Raw genomic sequence first — 24,969 nt, 5'->3', positions numbered from 1 at the left:
GCGTCTGAGAATTTAGTTTCTAAGAGAGGCGCATGCGCTCAGTTGTACTAAAAGAACTAAATTCGTCCAATTAGTTGGGATTTCAAATATAAAAAGGCATTTGTGGCGCGGCTTAATTTAAATTTACCAAGGGCATTTACTACTGCCAAAAAGTACCCTTTTTCATTTAACAATAGAAATAATTTAATATAATTTTGTGCACCCTTTGTATTTAAAAAAAACCCAAGTTCGAAGCGCATCGAACTCGAACTCAATCGGTTGCATCGAACCGAAAAAGTGACCGTTCGCGCGCTGCGAGTGTGATGCTAAAAATGCCAGCTGAGGCGACCAACATATACGAATATATACGAACGCATTTATCGCCGCGCGGTCAGTCGTCGAAATGTTCGAGATCCGGTCGTTTTGAAGAACCAGCTCGAGCGGTCTTTTCGCGTGAAATTGAAACTGAAAAAGCCGGCAAAACTGAAGCAAGTGTGTTGTGATTGAGAATTGAGCAAAAGCGAAAACGGTGGCCAAAACGAGCCGTTTAATGAGCAAACAAGCTGGCCAATAACCAATTACCCTTTACCATGCCATCAAGGCATCGTGATAACAACGCAGACACAACCGGCAGCAATTTGAAACGTCGTGTGTGTTCCTCTCCAAAAAAAGGAGAAGAAAAAAACAAACCAAGTAATTTACCAAGCATTTAAATTGCATTTGTAGCATAACACTTTAGTGGCGCGTAGGAGAAAACAGCAGCAAGGTCGTTAGGGGTCGAATGCGAAATTGTTTGTGATGCAAGTGACAAAATCAAAATTGGAGTAAATAGGTAAAAGTTGTAAGAAAGAGGAGACACGGATATTTCCCCTTTTCGCCTCTTTGGCCATTTCTGTGAGCATCTTCGCGTCGCGTAACGGTAAATCTTTCGTGTGCGTGCGTGTTTGAGTGTGCGTTTTTTCGGTTTTGTTTTCATCTCCTCCTTGCCGTCCTCCTTCTGCTTCCTACCACCTTCAATTGCCATCTCCTAATTTCCACTACGAACGGAGAAACACGAAAACGAAAAGTAAGTGCCGCTACTTTTATTCCTCCTATGTATGTCCATATATGTGTTATTGTAAAAGATTTGCAGCCATGTGTGTGAGTGTGTGTAATTGTGTGTGTGAGGGAGATTTCGTGTGTGCGATAGTGTGTGTGCAGCCTCCACCAAGCGCCGCATTTAAAGGATATTCCTAATCCGTTTTATTGATTGCAGGGCAGAAAGGAGCGGCGAAAAAACAGCAACAACAACAACTACACAGCTGGAGTGCTCAAATTGTTTGTGTAGCTGTGTGCGTTTTTTGTCTATATATATGTGTGTGTGTGTGCTCGCCCGTGTTTAGTTTTGTTGTTCTCGGCAATCTGTGCCGCTTTTTTTTATGTTTTTATTCCCTTCCCATTTCCACTCTATCCTCATCCTCCGGGGTTGTTGTTGTTGTCGTCGCTGATTTAGTAGTTCCTGCTGTTTTCGTTTCGTTTCTTCTTTCTCTCCCTCTGATTTCCCTCTAATTCTGACTCCTGGCCGGCTTTTTGTTGTTGCTGCCCACAGATTTCCTGACAAATGTTAATTATTTTTGCAACACTTCCTTCGCACTCTGCATTTTGTTATACAATTGTCCATTTTCACTCCTTTGGCTTAAATTGTATAAACACTTCCGAAAAGTCTTGAAAACTTCCTTCTTGAGATAGTAGAACTTATAAATTCATACATATCTATGAAAAAGTGCCTATTGGAAGATCTTCTGCAAAATAAGAAACCACTTTTATAAACATTGTTTTATTGCAAATGATGCAGAATTACAATAATCTAAAAGACATTTGAAAGTTCAAAGACATTTAGAAATTTCGACACAATGATTTATTTAAAGTACTTATCAAACCTATGTATGTATGTACATAATTAATTGCTGTCTCGAGCCATAATTAAACGTCAATTAACAGAACATTGATTCCAAATGTTGACTCTTATCTGCAGACACTCGATTGAAATGTTTTTTAAACACCTGTCTTGCCAGTGTCAAAATAAAACCTTAAACTGCCGACTTTAGACGCCGAAATGATTGTCTTTTTAAATCGCACAATCACACCTTCTTTTGCCTTGTCTCCCTTTTTTTTGCCTTCTTGTTTGTGGCCGCTTATCTGTGCTTATAATACGTGTACATTTTCGCTGCGTTCCATATCTCGGTGAATAACTTCATCAGAAAATTAAGCGAAATATGCCTGGCACCTGCCCCCGTGGGCATAACTCAATAATCACATCAAATGTCGCCACTGGACTTGCGGCCGTGCTCCCTCCAGATGCCTCCCTCCAGATGCCCACTTCCTGGAGCAGCGGTCGCAACACCTCCTTAAGAGGTGTGTCCACTGGTCTCCCTGGTCTCGCTGGTCTCGCTGGCCACCTCAACTCCCAGATCTTGGCTGCCCAGCCTTCTCAGCTCCCCAGCCTTTCCAGCTAATGCCGCACAGCTGCGCGCCATTTAAGTCGCTGACAAGTGTTTTGCCGGCATCTCCGGAATGCGACGGATACGGTGGCGCGGTGGGGAGGTGGGGAGAGCCAGAGCCCAGAAAGAATCGCCTGCTTCCATGGTTGCTGCTGCCACAGAAGCTGCAGCAAAAAGTGGCAGCCAACATTGCTACCAATTATGCGATAAGCGAGAGGAACACTCTTCACAGCTGATGCTATTCCACCTTACAATTGTGAGAAAAGTTTAGGCAAATACAGTGCGGGTTAGCAAATTAGATTTTCTGTCTGGTTATCTGGTTTTGATAGTGTAAAAGCCTTTATTCGTTCTTCGTTGAACACTTTAATGGACTCCATTAGGCATTTAGTTGTGGGCAAACAACACATAATTGCACATCTACAAAGTGTGCAATTATACGGCGAGTAATTGGTCAAAACAAAATTTACATAAAAGCATAGTTGTCTCGATGATTTTGCACTATTATTAAGAGTCATTTCAAATTCGCTTGAAATGTATACAATTATGAATGCAAAATTGGTAGAAAATTCATGGAAGTTTTCATAGTTTTGCATTAAATTTTAAATGTTTCACATTAAATTCAGGAGACTACGTAAATCCAACCAAATAAAGCAAAAGTCGCATAGGCATTTACACTTCCCACACTTTTCAATTAAAGTCCACGTTTTTTTTCGCACTTTGCCAGCAAGTTCGTGCAACTTGCAGGCGAACAACGTGTTAACATGGCCAAAAGCGGTGGGAGACTCGGGACTCGGGCTAATGAAGTGATTAGACTGCGATTTTGCTGATGTTGTTCGCTTTAAGAGTATACGAAAAAAGCATAATAATAATGGAAAAGAAAAAAATGAAATTGGATGGGGAAAACTAACAAAAGGCCGCGTGCGCAGCCATCAAACGAAACGAAAAGCGTGCAACTGCAACAAAAACACCGGCAAGAACAAGAGCAGAGGAATGACCTTATATTGCAACTGCAAGTCAAACAAAGGGCCGCTAATGGGTGGCATTGAGGGGGGCAGGAAGGTGTAATCCCTGCCGAGGACCGAGCACAGAAAACCGAGAACCGGTCGATGCCCATTGCCCATTGCCCATTGCCCAGTGCCCATCGGAGTACGCTTTCCGAACGGAGCGGCTACTGCGGGGCAATTGGGCCAAAAGCATAAAAATCAGTCAAGAGTCGCCTTCGCCAACTCCGCTCAGCATTAAAAGCGACAAACAAACAAACAGACGGACACTGAGCCAAACAAAAAAGATGTATCCCCATAAAGATAATCACAGATATAAAGTGGGATTTATGGTACTGATAAACATAAAAGTATATCTTAATATTAGAGTTGTAAAACAAGACTTGGGGACACAATAAATCAGACGCGGAAAAGTTTGTGAAGATTAAAATATTCTCTTTAAAAATGCTATACTTTTTATAGTTGATTGTTTAAAATGTGGGATGAAAATGAAATGTACAAATTGACCCATTTCTATATAAATTTCTCAACTAAATAAGTAGTTTGCCATTTATAGCTTAAAATGATTCCGTACCTTCGAGTTCTTAAAGTTATAGAGCGAACTTTTTAAAGGTATATTACCCTTGGAATTTCTTGCTGTGGACAAACAGGAGTGCAACTCCCCTACTGGGAATGGAAATGGGAGTGGGACTGCCGACTGGTGGACTGTAGACTGTGGACTGTAGACTGGGGAATACGAATGGCACTGTGACTGGGCCTCGTACTCGAAATCGCACTCGCAGTGGAGCTGGATCTGGATCTGGACCTGAAACCTGGACACTCGCATCCAAAAGGCCGCCCGTGCGAGCGCAGGCAGCGCTAAAATCGATTTTCTCGCAAACTTGGCCAGGACGGGCAGCCGCAGGCCAACAACTACTCGCTGTCCTCGGCCCTCAGTGCCCTGTCCTGCTCCACATTGCCTCATTCCCGTTGCCATTCCCACTCCCAATCCCACTGCCATTCCCAATCCCAGTCGCAATCCGCCTGCTCCTGCTCCTGAGCCTCCTGTTATTCTGGCTGTAATGGATATGGTCGAAGCGCGCGCGGTTTTCGTACCCGAGATCCTCGTGGATTATGGGGGTATACTGCGTTTGACCATCAAAATGTAATGGTCAAAAGGAACCACTTTTGTTTGCTTGCTTCAAGCTTTAAGCGCAAAAAAATAGTTCTTTTTTATCTTTAAACAGAAACTGACGAATATTATTAACAGCTTTTAAAGAAGAGTGACAGTTTTTTATGTGATATACTATAAACATTACTTTAAAGTTTTGTGCTTAAATAGTTTTTGAGACAAAGAAAAAGAACCAGGTATTGCATAGTCGTAAGTACGCTACACCGTGCCTCACTTACTGGTTAATGATGATGCTGCTAATGATGATTCCTTTGATGACGACGACGATGATGATGTTGACGGTGCGGATGATGATGGGGATGATGCGGCGACCACGGTTTCGCTGATTTCGCTGCTGGGGTCTGCTGGTGCAGCTAAAATTGCAAGTCAAACTGTCGTCGCTCGGCGTTGTTTAGTTGTTTTACCCGTGGCATGGCGCTGCTCCTTCCTTCTCACTCCCCGCCTTCGCTCTCTCTCTCTCTCTCACTCTTTCTCCGCCTTGGTAATTGCAATTGCAATTTTCTCCAACTGCAGCAAGTCCGGCTCCTCGGACTTCATAGCCATCGCCATCGCCATCGCCATCTCCATCTGCGGCTCCATCTGTGGCTCCCGCTCATTCTGCTCCTGGGGGTTAGTAAATCTGCAAATTGCATTCGACTAGCGAATTTAGTGGCAACCGGAGTCAAGTCCATTGCTCTGAGTTATTTAATTTGGGTTATAAATAAATTTGTTTAAAGCAATAATTCGCCTTCCGCTGCGGGAAGGTAACATAAAAAAAACGAAGAAAGAATAGGTTTCGATGTAATGTTTGTTTGAGATCTATAAAAATTTTGGTTTTATTGGATGAGTTTATGCCCAGAATGCTTCCTACTTCAAAAGTTTGATTGATTACATTTAAGCACAGTGTGTTGAAGATATAAGAGGAACACTAAGTCTACAATGGCTTTTAGTTAAGACAAACATTTTGAATAATTACCAAACTAGTAATAAAGGCAAGCATGATTCTCGCTGCACTACATCCTCCGAAACACAGTTCTCTTGAAGTTTCCAACCAAACAGCAATTTATAAATGCAATAATCAGTTCCGAGTGCCACACTCACTCACTAACGAATGGTACTAATTGAAATCATATTGCATCCACAGACTGCCTGAAGAGTGGGGTCTTTCAGGGCGGACAGAGGTGCAGAGGGTGGAGGTGGGCTGTCAGGAGGCCAAACCAATTCCCGTGAAGAACAACATAATTCGAGGCCAGCAGGGATGAGGGGCAACTATGTGATATGCTGCTGCAGCAGTGCAGCATCCAAGACGAGAATCTACAATCGAGCATCTAGACACGCAAGCAGCAGCAGCAGCAACAGCGGCAACAGCAGCAACAACAGCAGCAACAACAGCAGCAGCAACGGCAACAGCATTTGCATTTGGCCCGGACAGCAATTACCGGAGTTGGCTCATGATGTTGGCCTCATGATTCTCGGCTGGCCTGAAGCCTTTGCCACCTGCTTGTCTGGGAAATCTCTGGGTGTCTTCCCCTGCCCGAGACCCATCATATTTGCAGACGCGGCCAAGATAATAGCACTAAAGATGCAGTTAGGCAAACTTCCAGTCATTACTACCGTTCAACTACATTTGTCTGCACTGCAGTTGTGTGACTTTAGGGCCTTAAGCGAACTTTTTATAAATTTAAATTCCTCAGTTTTCTTATCGTTATGTGTGGTGCTATTATCTTGGCCGTCACTGTGGCTGCGTGTGTGTTCCCAGCAGCTTAACTGACGTGACTGTCAATAGAAGGATGGGAAAGTGCGAGGGGCATGGGACGGAGGAGCGCTTCGCGTTTTCATGTTTTTCAAGTTGTCTGCAAACGACACCCAGCGACGTCGCCTTTTGCACTGATTTTTGCCTTGGCGCTGCTCTGCAGGCTCATCACAGAAAAACAACAAGAAATCAACAGCGGCGGGGGCATCAATGACAACCAAACAACAAGCAGCAAACAAAATCACGAATGCAAGATATGGCAGATGTGTCCGACTTGCAGATACCCATGGTATTACTTGAATATCTGAAAGATATCATTGTATCTTGTAGAAGAAATAGTAAGGTTTAAAACAACTGATGTATTAGTTTTGCTTCTGATTGTAAATCTTGAGCAAAAATACCGAAGATGAAACTATCTGTATTAAATCATAAAACACCTGTTAACGTTTAGACATCTAGAAAGCCAATATACCTTGTGTATGCATGAGATACAAGGACGATGATGACGACGACATCGTTTTATGGAGGATAGACCTTGGGCTGCATCTTGCAACCCTTTAGGAATCCCTGAACCCATTCCATGCCATATATCCTGTGTATATAAGGATGGAACCCGCATCATCTCATTCAAAAAGAGAGCTTTGCTGCATTTTTCCTACTTCCTCCGCTGCTCTTGTTGCTCTTCCTGTTGTTGTTGTTGTTGCTGTTCCTGCTGCTGTTGATGTTTTTGTTTATTTTGTGTACCGAGTTGTTGTTGTTGGTGTAGTTGTTGTTTTTGCCATTGCTTTAATTATTGTTCCGTTTCGTCTGGCATTTGCCGCTGCACTTTTTCTTCATGTTTTTCTGTTGTTTTTTCATCAGTTTTTGTTTTGGTTCTTGTTTTTTTGTTTTGTTTTCTTTTTTATTTTGTTTTATTGCAGTTCTTCTGCATTTCAGTGACGTGGTGAGGGCGAAAGGGGGAGGGGTGAAAATAATACAATAGGCGCACCGAATCACTTAAATCATTCACAGCTTGGGGCGGATGTGTAATGGATACGGCTGATTGAAGAGGGAAATAGTCATGTAGTGCACAAATGCATCAGTTTCTGCGGGGTTTTGTTATTGTCCGTGATTTTGATGGCACTTCATCACTAGATATGATTGGAATTTGCGTAGATGTGCTTAAAATGTGTCAAATAATTATAATATCTATCATTGTTTTTTATAACTAGATGTTAAAAGGTTAAAACTACTTGAATAGCCTGATCTAGTCGTGTCTCTAAAGCATTCTCATAGTTTAACTTGGTCTCAAACGTGAGTTTCAAATTAATTACCATCCCTAGAAATTCTAGTACCTGCTTAAAGCCAGGTACCTGTTATCGAGTGCCCACCGTAAGAGGCTTAGTCCAAAGACCTTGTGCTGCACTCTGCTCAATTGGTCGCGCTCCACTCGCTTGATAAGATCGCTGATCCATTAATTCGTTTCGGCGCTCTGTTATTTTTTGTGATCTCTTACCCAAATCCTCTTTTTTTCGACAGTGAATGATGCCAGTTGGTGATTCATTTTCGACTTTTGTGCGATTACTCCTCGCATTGTTTGTTCCGTGGGGGGGAGATTCTCGCATGTAATTATTTTAAAGCGTTTTCCACTTTTTTTCAGAAATTTTTTTTGTTTTGCTATTAAATGTCTGTGGAAATGCAATTGCAACGATGCTGCCGACTCTCACCCGTGAACTTCTAAAATCCAAAGCGAGACCCAACCGCCCAAAAACATTTCACTTTTCTTTGTGCCAAAACGAGTAAAAACAAAACTCACAAAACACCAACACAAAAAAAAAAAGAAAACTCGAAATGAAATAAAAGAAAAACACAAATAAAATGCAAAAGTTCGAAGCCCCCGGAACGCTTTTGGCGCTTACTTTAACTGCCACGGCAAAAGGAGCAGCAGCAGCAACAGCAGTAGCAGCAGGAATAATACAAAATAAAAGCCGAACGAAACGAAATAAACAAATCAAAATGGAAGAGGACGAACCACGAATGCAGCCAGGACCTGCTGGAGTTTTCCAGGCTCCTCGGCGAACTGCAACGTTCCAGATACGTTCCCATTGCAGCACGGAGAAAAATAATATTGGTCATGAAAATGTCAGATAGTTGTTGTAATTCAAGGAACTTGGCTCAGAATACAGTATTTCTAATACTTGTGAATTAAAATTTAATTCTATTTCAACACGTATTCCATTATGATTATAATTTAGAAGCATGGATATTTATTAACACCCAAAAGGGTTAACCGGTTTTTTTCTCCGTGCCGTTGTTAGCCATTTTTGTGTGACTTAAATTGCATTTTATTTCTGCAACGTTGCAAAACATTTATTTACTTTCATGGTTTGTTGAGTATTTGCCAAGCCACAAGGAACTACTGCAACGAAACGACAAGGCATGAAATTCGCCAAGGATAAGCACGATGATGATGTAATGATGACGATGTGGCAGTGGCAGCGGCACAGGACGACGACGTCGGAGTTTCAAACAGGCCCTGCGAACAGGAACTGTTGACTGCTTTTGAACTTGTGCGTCGTCGTCGTCGTCGTCCTCGGCAATTGCATCCTTAGACAATGACGCGTCCATAGAAGGCGGCAGCAGAATGAGTTGAATTCACTGAGTTCCAGACATTTTGACAAGCGACAGTCCTCTTTTTTTTTTATAATTTTGCTGTATTTTTTGGCGGTTCGGCAGGGGTGTGCTTTTTAAGTATCAAGCGGATTTCGCAAAGGGCTTCGGATTGTTATTATATTCATTTTTTGTTGCTGTAAACCCCCTTTTCAAAAGTTTCTAAATTACGAATTTATTGCAAATGATTTGGAGTTTTAAGCAGAAGGTATTATTTCTAATTGTGTAAATTCTTTCTCTTCTAGTTTTCGAAACCCCAAATATTGATGAACTAAATTTTACTATTTGACAAATTGTAAGTATCAAACATAATTATTTAGATTCAGTTTTAGGCTTATCATATAAGATGTATCCAAAGCGTCGTTTACTTAGTGTTTAGTGCATATTTTGCCTTGAAAAAATTGGTTGTCGAGCGGATTACTCAGATGAAGATTTTTCAACACGCCGATCGGATTGAAATTGATGAGGCCTGTGCCCCGAAAGTTGCCTCTGCTGCCGCAATTATGCGCTAATTAAATGCTACATAATTTTTTGAATGCCGAAGACAACTAAAAAATGCATAACATATGTTGTGCAGCCCGAAAACGCTGCGTTCTCGATCTGCAGCCGTCTGGGTATCTCAAGCCAACCAAACCAAACCGATGAAGAAGCCGGAGAACCAGAACCAGAACCACCGCTTTCATGCCCTGTGTCTGGTCTGGGTGAATTGTGGCCTCATGCCTCGGGCTCGGGGCACAAGAAACAATTTTCAGTTGGGGCACACACAAGAAAAACGAAGCAGCAGCAGCAGCAGCGTCAGTGGCAGTGGCTGTGGCTGTGGCAGCGGCAGCCATAACCATAACATGTTTTCTTATTAATTATAGTTTACGCAATGCAGGGGACAGGCCGAAGACAACAACAGTCACAGTCACTCAGTGATCGAGACTGGCTGGCAGGAAGCTCGACTTGACCATGTGCTCCTCCTCCAGTTCTTCCTCCTCCGGCTGCAGATCCTCCTCTAAAAAAAAACACAAAAATAACTAAAAAGAAAAGAGTTCACTTAATTTGACGCACAAATGTCAGTCACAAGATGTTGTTGAACCGCGTCAGTTGGTAGGTTGGTTGGTTGGTTGGCTTGGAGTTTTTTTTCGGTTCGTTCGCCTTCAGAGCCCGGCTGCCTGTCGTTACTTTAGTTGTGAAAATAACTCAATAACTAATCCTTTTTGATGGTAGAAAAAGGGTTGGTTGTTTGCCGAGGGCATTCGGGTAAGTCAAGGCGAAGCATGTGGCAAAGAGGCTTCACTACTCAGCTGAGCGGACTTGACAATAAAAATTATCATAATTATATTTAAATTAATATGCAACAAGGCCCGAAAAGAAGAAAAATAACCCAAGCCGGCAATTTCCGCGCGCCGGACAAATTACAGGAAATGCCAAACACCAAAGGGGTGCTTCTAGCGGTGTGTGTTTTTGGTGTTAGTTCACAAACTGTTTATATTAATTAGGAACCCGGAGTAGCTTCACACTCCGCGTATATGACCATAGAAGTCGCACCCACGCGGCTCCATATAAGAGACCATTTATGACACAGCCTTCACGGAAGGGCAACGTATTTTATATGACTGTTTCAGTTGAATGAGTTCGTTTTCACACCTTTCAATCAATGAAACAGAAACATACACTCAGAAAATTTAAAGTTACTAAAGTACTTTCCATCAGCAATCCAATATGTTCAAGCGTTTTGTTAAAGAATGTCTTTAATACAGTTTCTCGATAATCCCAAGCGAGCTTAATGTCATTATCGCTGCTCAAACTTCATCTATTGGCAGTCAAGAAGTTGCTAAGCCCACCGACAGACTGAAGGAGACTTTAAGCCCCTTTCGACTCGGTTCCAGCCAATCGGACGGACTGAACACGATGGTGGGGCAAATTAATCTGGGAGCAAGACAAATAACCAAAAACTTGTAACAAATGCGCACGACATTAATTATGCAAACCGAAATAGAAACAAAGAAGAGACAACAAAGCGGACTAAATTGTTCAGTTTGCTTTATCTAAATCATGAGCGGCATTTTAAAAATCATTAATCATCGATGCTGATGATTCAGGCGACGTGAGCAGAGCAACTCGAATTCGATTCGAAATTAAACAGAAATAGAAATAGAAATTAAGCATAAGTTATGCCGAGTTTGAAATTAAATAATTAAAATCACATTGCTGGCCGTATGTTGAATTAACTTAATTATTTAATTTATTCCCATCGAGTTGTCATCGAAAATGCAATAAAAAAGCCGAAATCCGTAAACTACAAAACATTTGTCAAAGCCGCCCGCTCATCGGGCTGAAATTAAAAATTTGCATAAATTTGCAATTGAATTGCACAGAGCGTGGGAGTCGACAATATTAGTTTTTAATTGCCATATAAATTATAAATAAATGCACGCTTCTTCCACGCATTTCCAGGCATTTGAAACGCGAATAGTTTGCATAAATTATACCACTGAATTCTGCCTGAGTGACTGACTGACTGGCTGACTGACGGGCTGACTGACACCTGGCGAAAGAATTGGCCGAAAAATGCATGACAATGCAAATTAATTAAAATATTTATAAGCTTGTACCGAAATGCGAGAGGATGTGGTACAGCTAATTGATAATTAAATGAAAAGCGGGCAGAGGGAAAACTAACTAAAATATTTAAAGATTAGTACATTTTTGGATAGGTCAATATTAACTTTTGCATGCAAAGCAAAAAAATATTATTGGTTCCCACACTTCAGCAACACTTGCCATTTAGCTCTGGGCTTCATTAGTTTAACCTCTAAAATTGTTTATTATTTATGACTTTCATTAGGCTTAACTGCTATCCTCTTTTTTCAATATTTACAAGCATTTAAGCACTAAATAAAAAACAACTAAAACAACAAATGGATAAAGCTTTGTTTACATTACGAATTTCATGTTAGATTTATTGGGTTTTTCGTTTTTATGTCATTATTGCTGCGGGGATGGTCTATAATTTATTTAATGATGCTTTTAATGTGGCTCGATTGGAGTTTTTGTTTTGTTTGGTTGGTTTGGTCGACAGTCATTTTCGCTGGCTATAATAATGGTGTTTAGTGGGGCTTTGGGCTATTTGCATTGCATTTTGCCCACCATATGCATAATGAGTTTAATTGTCGGTCCGTTACTTAATTGAATACATTAATAACAAAAGCACCGATCGCGCTCCACAGCGATGTGTGTGCTTATGTGGATTACAGGCCAAAACAACTCTTGACATTTAAGCCCCGTTTTCAAGTCAAATTAAAAGCAAATAAAAATCCGGCGACAGCGGACCACGTTGTTGCCTGTTGGCTTCACATACATGGCTAAGAGTCAGCGATTTAGATAGCAATAAAATGCAGCTCACCTCACTGAACTGCACATGCTCCATTACCAATTCAGAAATCTTTAGGCCGTGCGGCTAGAGAGCAATGGGCAATGGGGAATGGGGAAGCATGTTGCAACAACCACGTCAACAACATTAGAGGAGTCACGAACTGCGGCAGGAACACGCTGCTGCAGCAACAGCGCAGCAGCAACCGCAGCAGCGACTGCAGCGAGAGCAATATCAAAAGCAAATGCAACATCGGCAGGAGCAGCAGCGGCAGCGGCAGCTAAATTGTAAACATAAACAAAACATTTATGACTATTTACAGTTGAGCCCAAGACTTGAACTCCAACTGCCATCGGTTTCCATTTTTTTTTCCTTCGTTTTTTTTTTTCAGGGCGGGGGGCTCTTGTACGTGAGCAATATCTCAAGTTGTTGCTGTTGCTGCCGTAGATGTTGCTGATGAAGTTCAATGAGTTTTCGGGTGTGAAAGGGTCAATTGTGTAAATAGAAACGGAAAACTGTGAACAGCAAACACACAGCTACAACAGCAGCAACAGCAACAGCAGGAGCATAGCAACTAGGCAACCGAAATCGAACAGGGAAAACATAGATGAGGAAAATGCAGGGGAAACAACGGGGTCGAAAGAACTCATAAAAATATCACACGCATATAGGAAAAGCATTTGCGATAAGCATTGCACTATGCAAACAACTGCAGGGACAAATACAAACAGACAACGAGCACACACAATCGGAGTACCTAGAACCCAGATACAGTGGGCACACGCATAAGTGGATTTAGCTAGAAAATTTGTCAAGGGTCGGCGACATAGGTTAAAAGATTAAAATAAGCTAAATAAATTAACAACGCTTTTTGTGCATACCCAACATACTTTAAAGATCACATTAATGGTTTTTCTAATTTATTCAATAAAAATCTATTAGCGATTTCTCTCACTTAGCGGGCAATCACTGTTAACAATAAGGTTCAATTGCCATCGAAACTGGGAGTGGGCAATAGATATAGAGAGAGGAGGGTCATAGGGTTTTTATATTGAACCAGACAGACCGTCGCTTTTTTTATGATGCAATTAAACATTGTGTTTAATGCATTTGTAAATAACAATAAATAAAAAACATTTACTACAGCAATCACGATAATGCAGCCAGGGGCATTTCAGTTCGGCGGGGGTAGCGATAACGCGATAATGAAGTTGAAGTTTCGAATGCCTCTCACATGGCGAGCTGCTTTATTTGCCTACAGGAAATAAAATTGCCATAAAAACCGCCGTCTCTGTCCAAGCGCGTCTCATAAATGCATATAAATTATGACAGTAAATACGATGGTGGGATGACGGCGGGGTGCGGGGGCATTTTCAGCGGTAACTGAAGCTCATCTAATCTAAGCCCGGCCTTTTAGACCAGCTGGTTGAGCATTTGACGAGGCCATTTCGGTTTTATTGCAGCCGTCAATTGTCATTATAATCGGCCATTTAATGGCAACTCTTCAGTTCAGTTTGTGGCCCACATGTTTGCTCCTCGCTTTTTCCTCGCTTTTTCCTCGATTTTTCAGAGAAGGCTTCTGCTAATTGATTTTGAAGTGTGGGCTTCCATTTGACATGCATAATCTGCATTTAAGTGTCTTGGGCGCCAGCGTTGACAATTGACATGGCATTAGTTTCGGGGTGAACAATAAAAATTAATCCTAAGTGGCTTTGAAAATATAACGAATTTATTGAGCTCCACTGCCAATTCATGTTGTACAATTTTTGAGATGGGATTTGTGACTTTATTGCTATGAAATGTTGTCAAGGGATTTATTGGGATTTTCTTCGCTTTGTTATAGTTGCTAAAATTGTACAATAATTTGCTAGAAAATTCCAATGCAAGTTGGATATGCTTTGTTTACTTAGCGTAAAATACCTTGAGCGCAATAGCAAGATTAACTGAATACATTTGGATAATGTCTAAGCCTGTGCCATTTAGTTACTCAGTATTTAATCAAAGGTTTGCTTGTGGCTGTTGAGTTTTATCAAAGGTTTTCCGCACTTACGAGCCATTTACATATTTGACTGCCTTCAAGGGGTCGTGCGTTAGTCCTTTATCCTGCAGAGCAATCAATGCAGTTCCCCCTTGGTTTTTTATTGCCTTTTTTTTAGTATGTGCGTGGCAGGATGCAAATGCAGCAGGATCCACAATAGAGCTGTCAAAGATGCAAATGTCGAGTGTGTGCGTTCTTTTTTTCCCAACCTCTTAGTAGGGTTCTCAATCGATTCGCATCCGCAGGCTACTTTAGGACTTTCATTGTTTTGGCTAGCAAAACAAAAAGCAAACCCCTTCCCATGCGTGTGAGCCTGGGTTAATTGAAACCACTCGCAGAGAGGGCTCAATGTCACATAATACTCAATCAAATTAGGGCTCAAGTTGACTCAAGTAATTAAATCTAAAACCAACAATTGCCGCACTTGAAACCCAAGAAGAGGCAGCCACGGCACGCACACACTTCGTGGGTAAACTAGCCGTAAATAGCAACAATTTTCATATTAATTTTCATAATTTTCCAATGTTGACAGCAGAGTAAACACAAATACACGTTGGCAAACAAAGGGCAAGGAACGCCAGGAAAGGAAAGGAAAGGAGCAGGAAAAAAAAGTGTAAGGGATACTCGGACACAGGACAATGGGGGGTAAAACACTGAACCTTGGTCACTTGTTGGTCAACGGCAACCTGCTGTGAGAATGGCAGTGTATGTATGTGTGTTTGTGTGTGTGTGTGTGTGTGTGTGTTGCGACAATTTGCCTAATAACACTGGGCCAAAAGAGCGGATGGGCAGGAGATCGGGGGTGTTTGCCTTGCTTTTCAAACCTATTGGGCACCCCGCCTCCTGCCTTGCGGTTAGTTTGAACTGTTGACTTTGCGGTGAGCACTTTAAATTGATTAAGTTGAATTTGTCTAGCGGCGCCACCGCCTTGCGGTCTTAACCCACCTGTGCCCCTCAACCCATCCATCCCAGTCGGATACTTAATGCCACACAAACTACAGCTGCTCTTTGATTAATTCATGTGTGGAGTGCGGAATGGAGGAAAGGAGTCTGCTCTGCGACTCTGTAACAACTCGTGAGACATTAAAACACTTGAATGCCAAAAAACTTTGCAGCAATTTGTGTCGACTTGGCCAGAAGGAGTTTTCAAGCTAGAGTTCGCGTTCGCGCTCGACTTTAGCTGAAGCCTCAAACTCTGACTCTGCACGGCGAAAAATATTTCTTAGAAATTAATTATTAACTGCAATGTTTTCATTGTACTTTTCTATATAATAATGTTCCCAAAGAATTATCAAAACGGATATTACAGATAATTTTTACAAAGCCTTTCAAAAATGTGGAATAACCTTTTTGGTTTCCAACTACTTATAACTTTATGCTTTTTTGGCTGCCTGTATCCCGTCACTTTGTCTGGCTGACTGGGCTGGCAAAAAAACTTTCCAAGTCAAGCGTTGAAATTAAACTTTAGAGCGAAATTGTGAGTGCCCCCAGACAACAACTAAAGTTACAAGTCACACAACAAAGGCAGTCAAGTGAGCGGACAAGAGCGCATCCTGGCAATACAGGGACAAAAGGGGGCAGCTGACAATGAGTTGAGAATGTCATCCCAGCCGAAAATTAATTTTCCAACGCCCAGAAAGAACACACACCTCATCAACTTTGTCATTTTTGCGTATTTTACTCTTTGCTCCACTTAAAGTTTTTGCCCCTTAAAGCGGTGCTCACCTTGTCGAGCGATTTTTGTGCAACGTCATTTCATGCTTGAACACGACGAACTGACCAGAAGTTGTAAACTGTGTTGCCAGGAAGATGGCCCGAAATGAAACTTTTGCTGGCCAAACTAACCACAAGATTCCTCTGGTCCGACAGTCTGCCAAGTTCTCCGCTTGCCACCGCCACCTCCACCTCCAGCCCTACTTTTAGCCTACACCACCCGATTCTCCACTCCTTTCACGTAACTCCACTCTCTACTCCTCTGGCAATCATATCAAAGTGTCAATGTACATGGTCAGGCTGCCTTGGACTTGCACTTTGCATTTGGTCAGCACGAAAACAAACTCAAACAGGAGGAAAAAGTATGGTCCAAATGAAGGGGAACTTATGATACTCTAGGAAACGTTTTTAAAAATATATCACATTACTCTTAATGTGGTTACTATATTACAAAATTATGTCTAAGCTAAGGATTAAATGTAAAGAAATACTCTAACATTACACACATTTCTGTTTATTTCAGTTGAATTCAAAACAGACACTGACGCACAAGAGAACCTGTCACTTGGGACATTAGAGGTAAGTTTGTAAATTTAATTTCAATGCTGATTCTGTAGGCTGCTTTAATGAATTCCTCTTGGGTAATAAGGTTAACATCTGCTTGCTCGCGTTTTTTTGTAATTCAATTTACCATTTTGTTGGTTCTTTTCTTAAGCGCTGTAATTAATGTCTTGTGGCCTCGACGTCAAGTGTTCACTGTACTTGGCGAGAGTACCTATTTCAGCCGCTGCAGTTGCCTTCTGCTGAAGAGCCCACCATGTCTGGCATGAGCCTACAATCGACGACGCCTCCACACACTTCACTTGTCTCCCCACTATCCTTGCCTGGAGCCCCCAATCCCCTATCCCCCTATCCCTCCCCTCACCCACTCGATTTGCCCCGCCCCTTGTCCCACGCCCCCTTTGTCGCTCAGTCTCTGTCTTGTCCTGATTCCCGCGCCCCAGCTACAATTGCAATTTGTGCACTTTACGCTGCCAGTTTGAAAATTGTGCACACATTCATGGGGCAAAGTGGGAGGGGAAAGCGTGGGCGGGGTGGCGTGAGTGGGGGGGGGGGGACTCCACAAAATGTGGAGTCTCAGTCTGAGTGAAATTTTTGTATCTTGGCGAGTTTGCGCGGAAAATGTTCCAACTTGTCGTTGCACTTGAAAAATATTGTCACTTATAAGTTGCTAATATATTCACATTTATAGAAGGTGCGAACGAGTTCTTTACACCATTTATTAAAGGTCCAGCTACCAAAGTTATGTCAACTACTAGTTTATTTCATTTTCAGTTACATTTCTTTTTAAATGCACTATTGCTTTTCTCCACCTGTACTGCCGACCAAATCTGCTAGTCATTGTCGACGTTGTCGCCCGAGATGGGAGCGTGCAACACTAGCTGCATGCCACATAGTTGCTTCTCACTTGAAAAAGTTGCTCATTTTTACACACTTTATTTTTGGTGCACTCCTGGTTTCAGTTCAGTTCAGTTCGGAGTTTGCCGTTTGGAGTTTGGGCTTTTGGCTTCGATCGCTGTTCCCTTGTTGCACTTACAACTTGGAACATTGTTTCAGCACTTAAGCGACACACACACACACACACTCAACTAGCGACCAGGTGAAAGAGGTGCCAGAGGTGGAGGTGGAACTGATTGAGGGGGATCGGTATCCAAAAAAAAAGAAGGTGGAGGAGGAGAGGAGAGGAGAGCGGGAAGAGATGAGCAGGGCAACAGCATATACCCTGCCCCCCACAGAGATGTGTGCGCTCAAATGTTTAAACATTGTGGCAGCCGCAGGAGAAAAGTGGGAGGGGTTTTCCCCACAAAAGCAATCCCAAATACTGAACCCAAACTGAACCAATCCACACACAGATTCAGATTGGGGCAAACACGCTCACACACACACATACAGAGAGAGAGCAACGAGATGCTGCAGCCTTTTGTTTGAAGTTTGTCTTCGAATGGAAAACTTTTGTGAAAATTAATTACGAATTCGTGAGGTCAATCGTTTTTCGGTGATAATCGAGTGGGTGCCAAGCTCAGGAGGGTGTTTTCCTGGATACCGGTTTATGGGTAGGGACAGGGGACAGGTTGTTTAAAAGCGCTTTACAGCAGGGGGGCGGCTATCCCTTCTGTTCATTTTCTCCGACCCCCCGCCCCGAAGCTCACTCTTTTTGTGGATGCCACGCTGAGTGTGTGCGAGTTGGAGTGCATTTTTGGTATTCTCACTTCCTACTTGGCATTTTCCAAAACACTCTGCCTCATCATCGGCAGCCAAATGGATGCTGGGAGGATCCCATGTGGGTTTCTTTGAATACCCTTGCCAACAGATGATTGATTAACTTTTAAAGTAACAAATTTAACTTTTGTATTTGTTGTGCAGCTTAATTATAACGAAGTGCATCTAAAAGTCTAGCTTCCTTAAAGTTCTACCCTTCAGTGTTTGGCAGTTGGTTTTTTGCTGTTGGCTAATAATTTGGTAATTTGCAGTTTTGTTGTCGTCAACATTGTCGTGCCAAAGATTTTATAATTTTCTTCAGATTTTCGGAAGTGGCTCCCACTGCTGCTGCTGCTGTTGTGGCAAAGTTGCTGCTGCTGCTGCTGCAATTTCTGTTGCTGCTGCTGCTGTTGCATTTTGCATAATTTTCCATTTGGTTGTGGCTTGGGCTTGTTGCGTGTCTGCCCCGGCAAGTCGTGAGGCGTAATTAAAGAGTTTATTTTATGATTTGCGGTTCGTTGATGCCGCTGCTGTTGCTTTTGCTGTTGCAGCAGCTTCTTCAGCTCCTTGCTGGATGCCTGGGTGGCCCGAAAGTCGAAGTTGATTTTCCAGATGAGCGTCTTTTTTCCCAAAGGTGCCTCGCAGCTAGTCGGGCATGGCATGCAGGCAGCCTGGCATTGGGGATCCGAGGAGTGGAGGAGGATGAAGGAGGTAAGGAGTAGTCCCAGCCAGCCGGGCTGTGAGGCAGCCTTTGACGTTGTCATCGCACTTGTCAGCGGCACGACATTGTCCCCGCAAATCCCCGATCTGAAAACGTTTTCGTGTCCTTTGCCAGGGCCTGGAGCCATTCGATGATGCTGTGTCGTCGTCTTGTTTGCTTTGGCATATTGGGGAGACATCCTCGACAGGCACTAATTTTAACTAAATAACTTTGATGAGTTGGCTTTCGGGCGGGCTGGCCTGGCCTGGCCTGGCCGTAAGGCTTAAGGCCAACCAAAAACCTTTGCTCTCGAACCCCGAGCTTAACCTTTGTTTAACCTTTCTTAAGCTGCAATCGTTAAATTTTTTTGTTGTTTTGTTTTGTTTTGTGCGCCCAAGAACATATTTGTTTAGGTGCTCGATGGGATGTCCTTTAGGAAAGGATTGTATTTGTATATTTAATATATTCAACGCACATATGGCGTCGACTGGAAACCGAAAAACCCCTGCCTAAATGCTTTAATTAAATGAAATCTCATGGTTTTCGGATGGATCAAGGGGATGGGCGGATACAGGGGGGATACAGGACATTGGCCGGTCCTGTAACACGTTTCACAGTTGCACGCACAACTATGCGAGATGCTGGTCCTTCGAGGGCGAAGGTTGGAGGCGGGGTAATGGCGGAGCACCGAGCACCCATGGAACCCATGGAGGGTTGTCAGAGGTCTGGCATTCAAAAATTGAAAAACCAAAATTTAAGCTGGGCCAGCTTTTTGAATTTATGACCAAATGGCACACACACTCACATGGAATACGCATGGGAATGCATGTAAAAACTATAAAGGATCAGCCCAGCCACATAGGGTAAGGTTTGCAGGATTGGGTTGGGTTGGGGGTAGTTTTTGCCAGCCAGTTTTGGGGTGGCGATTGCGTAACACCACGTAATGGCATGAGCAACGAACATATATTATATGCGGCGGGCCAGAAGGGAGCATCGCCATGCAGGAATGGAAAATACATTTGATTAAAAGTTGATAAATTACCTCTAATACATTAGAGCGGACACGAAATCGGAATTGGCTCGCTTGTGTGGCGAAAAACTATTCAAAGTGCCTGAGTTGTAACTATATATGTGGGATAAAAGGGGTTTTTAATCGGATATTAGTTAAAAATGTACCTTTCCCTTACATAAACTCCACATAAATCACTATTTGCTCATTGCCTAAAGTACATATTTCCAAAATGCTAGTAAAACAAAGGCACAACCTATTTCAAAACGCTCAAAGAATAGAAACCTGTTCGTTTCCTGGCGAATGAGAAAGATAATTTTCCGTACCACTTTCTAATTACTTTGTGTCGCTTCCACCCACTGCAAATCCTCTTCGATTGCTGCACTTTCGATGCCTGCAGTTACCTAAGCAGGTATTTCGCATTGGCTCAATGAAGATACATGCCTTGGCAATGGACGGCACACTCTCTCCTTTAATCCCAAAACCAAAATCGGAGACTGGCGACTGGAGGGACAGGACATGCCTCCTATCTCCATCTGCTGGCATAATGTGACACGTTTCGGGGTTGTTTTCTAATCCCAAAACGAAGCAAAGGCCAGAACGTAGAATAGTGGGCTCTTGGGCTAGGGGAATGTGCCACAACCTGACACTCTGGTGTCGGAGTTGTGAAATCAGGCAGCAAAAATTGCTCGGCTTACCTGAGCAGCAGCAGCATCAGCACCAGCAGCAGCATCAGCAGCGCCAGCAGCATCAGCATCAGGTCTTCATATGCCATATGTATCCAAGGGATACGGCCGAAGCAGCAGCTGTAAGATGGACACACAAAAAGACAATTATTCATGTATGCATTGGACTATAATGCTCTGCTCAGCTTGAAACTCACCTGAATGGCTTGAATAGCTTGAATGGCCATGCAGCATTTCACTTTGCATTATGTAAAACATTTTCACAGGCGACAAACATTTGCATGATTAACCATAATTGAAAATCCGAAAGAGACAACGGCGGTGGCAGTGGCAGTGGCAACTGCTGCCTTCCTGGATCGTAAGTCCAATCAGTAGCGCTCCATTCAACTCAATTTATCTACGCATGCCAGGCAGCCAACCTTCGGATTTCGGATTTCTCAGCTCCTCAATTCCCCAACTCTCCAGCTCCCCAACTCCCCAACTGCCTTGTCAGTAGTGAGTCATTTCAGTTCGGTTTAGTTCAGCTAACTTGAGTGGAGTCACCTACGGTTGGGTGGAGATTTGCTTTTCCGACTTTCGGTGCTCTTTTCCCATTTGGAGTCCACGCCCATTTCGGCTGCCTTGAAATGCGATGAGGTTGGTCTCATTCGTCCGGGGTCCACCAAGGTTGACTTTCATAGGTTCGGCTCGCAAATTGCTAGAAAGTTGAGAGCCTATCATCGTGTAACAATTATGGCCATAATTTATGGTCAGGCCAAACTCGGGGCTTAATAAAGTAATTTTGTAAATATTTCACGGTGCTTTGATTAATTTAATAAATAGTCTTAGCCACCTGATTCGTTTAACTTAAAATACATTGTTAAAAAACGAATTTAACTTTGTTTTGCTTGAGTAGGTGTAATTGAAATTCAGGGAAACTTAAAAATAAATTTTTGATGGAAATTATTGATGTGAAACTTTTTGAAAAAACGAACCCGTTTCAAATGGGAATTTCGTGCTTTTACCAGACCGACAGCTTTGACCCGTAACTGTAATTTGAAACTCATTCATAATTGAATCTCGGTATGTTGTGCTGAGGAAAATGCTTCCTGCTCATTAATGTTGCAGAAGGCGAAAGGTAAGGAGTGGTATTGAGGCAAAGGTAATCAGTCAAGTGCAACTTTTTCCAGGTCTTGCCTCATTTTCAGCCCGTTGAATGCCAATGGCTTTTGTTCTTTGGGGGCTAATGGAAGGCTTCCTGTTTAGACGGCGGGGTTTTGTTGCTTTAATTAGTTGATCGCACGTGATAGGGCCAGCAGCACTTCTCTACCTTTAGCTCTTGCTGCGCTTACCTGCTAACCAACTAAGCCACTATCTCTCTCGCTTTGGTTGTTATATTAGCACTTGTCCAGCTTTAAATTGCTTGTAAAGATTATCTATGGAAAACTCACACTCAATTTGCGCTCTCCAACTTCGGCGTGCATATATGAGGCAGTAATCTGTGCAAAATCTTAAGTAGCTTACAATGAGGGGCGTTGGTTGTGGCCTGGCCCGAAGACAATGCAGCTTGCAAATGGTGGGGTTGGTGGAGCTCGTTGTGGTGGAGGTGGGGGTGTGGTGCTTGGTTACCAATACCATCGTCTACATATATCCTACACTTGACCGTCCAGCAGACATTCTCTATCCTTGTAAGCCAAAGGATACATAAATTGCAGATGTGCGGAGTCCGAGGAGCGGACAGAAATTGCTTGGCAAATGCACAGCTGTTGCCAACAAATCTACAAGCAATTCGAGTTTCAACTGAAATAACAATAATGCACCCCCCACTCACACACAGACACGGCTAAACACACACTAGCACATATATTGGAGCAACAGCAGTTGTTGCTTCCGTTTCATGTCCTTGTCGCTCCTTATTGCTTCTGCTGCTGTTCTAGTTATCCTTGTTCTTGTAGTTGCTGTAGCCGGCTAGTTGTCCTTTCTTCGTTCGTTTGTTTGTAATTTGATGCGCGCTTTTAGTTAATTGTGGCATCAGGACATGAACATTTCGGGCTATGCGCAATAACTAAGCCTCTTTCGCTGGCGCCTTCTCAGTCGCAGTGTTGTGACACTAGCCGTACAGTGCGGCCTATTAATACAGGTACTTAGAAACAAAAATCTTAAATATATCAATTATAAACTAAAATTTTCTTCAATTTTCAAGAGTTTCAAAGACTAAACCAATGGTAGACTTATTAAAGAATGCTTTATTTTAATGAAAAACCATATATTTTTGAAACGCACTGCACCTACGTGAGCATAACATCTGTAAATTGTCGGCCAAGTGACATTTTGTCGCAGTTGTTGCTGCCCAAGTGGGTTGACCACTCTTATTTCTCGGCTTTTGATCGCTTTGTTAGCCAAAACCGAACCGAGGTTGGGGAAATTGGTTGGGGAAAATTGGGTTTTAAATTTGCGATGCACTTGTCACCCATGCCCCACCTGCCTGGCATATTTTAGTTAATTAATTTTGTGGTCAAGTGCACGCAAATCGTCTGATATGGATCCCACAAATATATACGCCTGACTTTGATTGGCAAGTGATTTTGAGTTGTCTGGTCGGTTTTTGCAGTCTCCGAATGCGAATGCGAATGGGTGGAATGCCATGGCCCCTTCTGGATTTTATTGCATTTGCCAAATGCTGAAAAGGTGAAATGAAGCCTATTAGGGGCCCTCTGTTGCTGGAATGTTTTTGTGTGAATTTATGTGAATTTAAAACCGATGCATTCTGCATTATTGCTCACAAATTCACACACAACCAATCGAGTATAATTGGAAATTGCGGTTGTCCTTTCATGTCAGATGAGATGGCAAGTGGCTGCTGCTTTCTCAATTCATCTTTTGGTTATTATCAATTATCCAAAAGATGAGCTAAAATAATTGATGTCAATTCGTATCTTGAAATAAATTTGGGAATATTGCAGTATGAAAATATGGAAAATAGAATTATTTATTGGTTTCTTTAACCCGACTTTTTAGTAACAAACGGATTACAGATTGTCTATAATTTTTGTTTATAGCATGGGATAAAATATACCGTCTCATAAATTCCTAATTCATATTAACCTTGCTTGTCTGAATTTGAATGTGAATTTGGCCTGATTAATTAATTATACAACCTTACTTCCGCTGAAAGCCCAAATGGCCTTGCCCAAATCAAGCCAAAATGTTGAAGCCACTTCAGTTTTCAGTTTACCCCGATTTTCTCGTATTGCTCTTAACCCGTGCTCATTACTAATTGAAGCACTTTATGAAAGTTACAAATTTACAATATTTTTCGCCGTAATTATGCTTGCCATATGCGCGTATATTTCAACAAGTTTGGCCCATTCAACAACCCCTCAAATTGGGGTTAAAAAATGTATCGAGGCACGAGTTTCCATCACCCTCCACACTTTTCCACATGCAAAACGAATGGAGTGGAGGCCGAACCCACTTGACCACTTGACCAGTTGGACATCGTTCGGGAGTCACATTAGTCATCTTTGGCTAAACGCTATTTGGGTTTCGCATTTCAGACTTTTATGCAGGGATGCTGCGAGTTCTGCCCATCTTTTATTGGGTTTCTCTAGCGCGAGTCGTTGGGTTGGGGGTCTTGGGTTCACTGATTAGCGTTTTGCATGCGAAATGCATAAATCACTTTGGAGGCGCGGAGAAAACGAGTGGAAAATGGGCAAAAAAAAAGGACAAAAACGAGGGATATTCCGACGGCTGCAATTGCCATTTGGTCTGTGGCGACGTCGTTGACATTTTTATTGCCTGAGAAAATAGAATTTTTTCTTTATTTACTCGCAGCTCTAGTTGCATTTTGCCTCTTTTATTTGTATGCTAAAAACAAGATTTAGCTGCATAAATTTCGTTTTTATCGCAACTAAATGACCGCAAATGCTGAGCGGTTGATATGCTGGGCTAAATAAAATATATTGACAATAAATAATACAACAATATCAAGGAGTGGGAGGAAAATGGCAGTGGAAGGAAGTCCTTGGCAGTGGGCGTTGATCTCAATGGCCGAGTCATAAAAGCTGAATATGCAGGGCATGAATCATGGCCTATAATAAAATTAACTGATTGTTAAGGGGGAATAACATTTTTAGCTCGGCGAGGACCAAAATTAAACAGAAGAGGAACGTGAAATTCTACAGACTTAAAAGTTTAAGAGCCGTGATTACAACC

The 24,969-nt window shown here is 42.4% G+C and overlaps 1 protein-coding gene across 4 annotated transcripts in view; it reads left to right on the top strand.

Moving 5' to 3' along the window:
• Positions 1-378: 378 nt before the first annotated feature.
• Positions 379-24,969, top strand: part of LOC122622256 (sterile alpha motif domain-containing protein 5-like) — a 153,806-nt gene continuing 129,215 nt past the window's right edge. For all 4 annotated transcript variants that reach the window (XM_043800578.1, XM_043800577.1, XM_043800576.1 and 1 more), the window contains exons 1-3: positions 379-1,045; positions 9,258-9,307; positions 16,645-16,700. The gene's annotated coding sequence lies outside the window, so the exon portion shown is untranslated. The remainder of the gene's footprint in view (positions 1,046-9,257; positions 9,308-16,644; positions 16,701-24,969) is intronic.

Source organism: Drosophila teissieri, chromosome 3R (assembly GCF_016746235.2).
Source record: "Drosophila teissieri strain GT53w chromosome 3R, Prin_Dtei_1.1, whole genome shotgun sequence".
NCBI lineage: Eukaryota > Metazoa > Arthropoda > Insecta > Diptera > Drosophilidae > Drosophila > Drosophila teissieri.
Note: the sequence above shows the minus strand (reverse complement) of the source record. Positions and strands in the feature narration are given on the sequence as shown.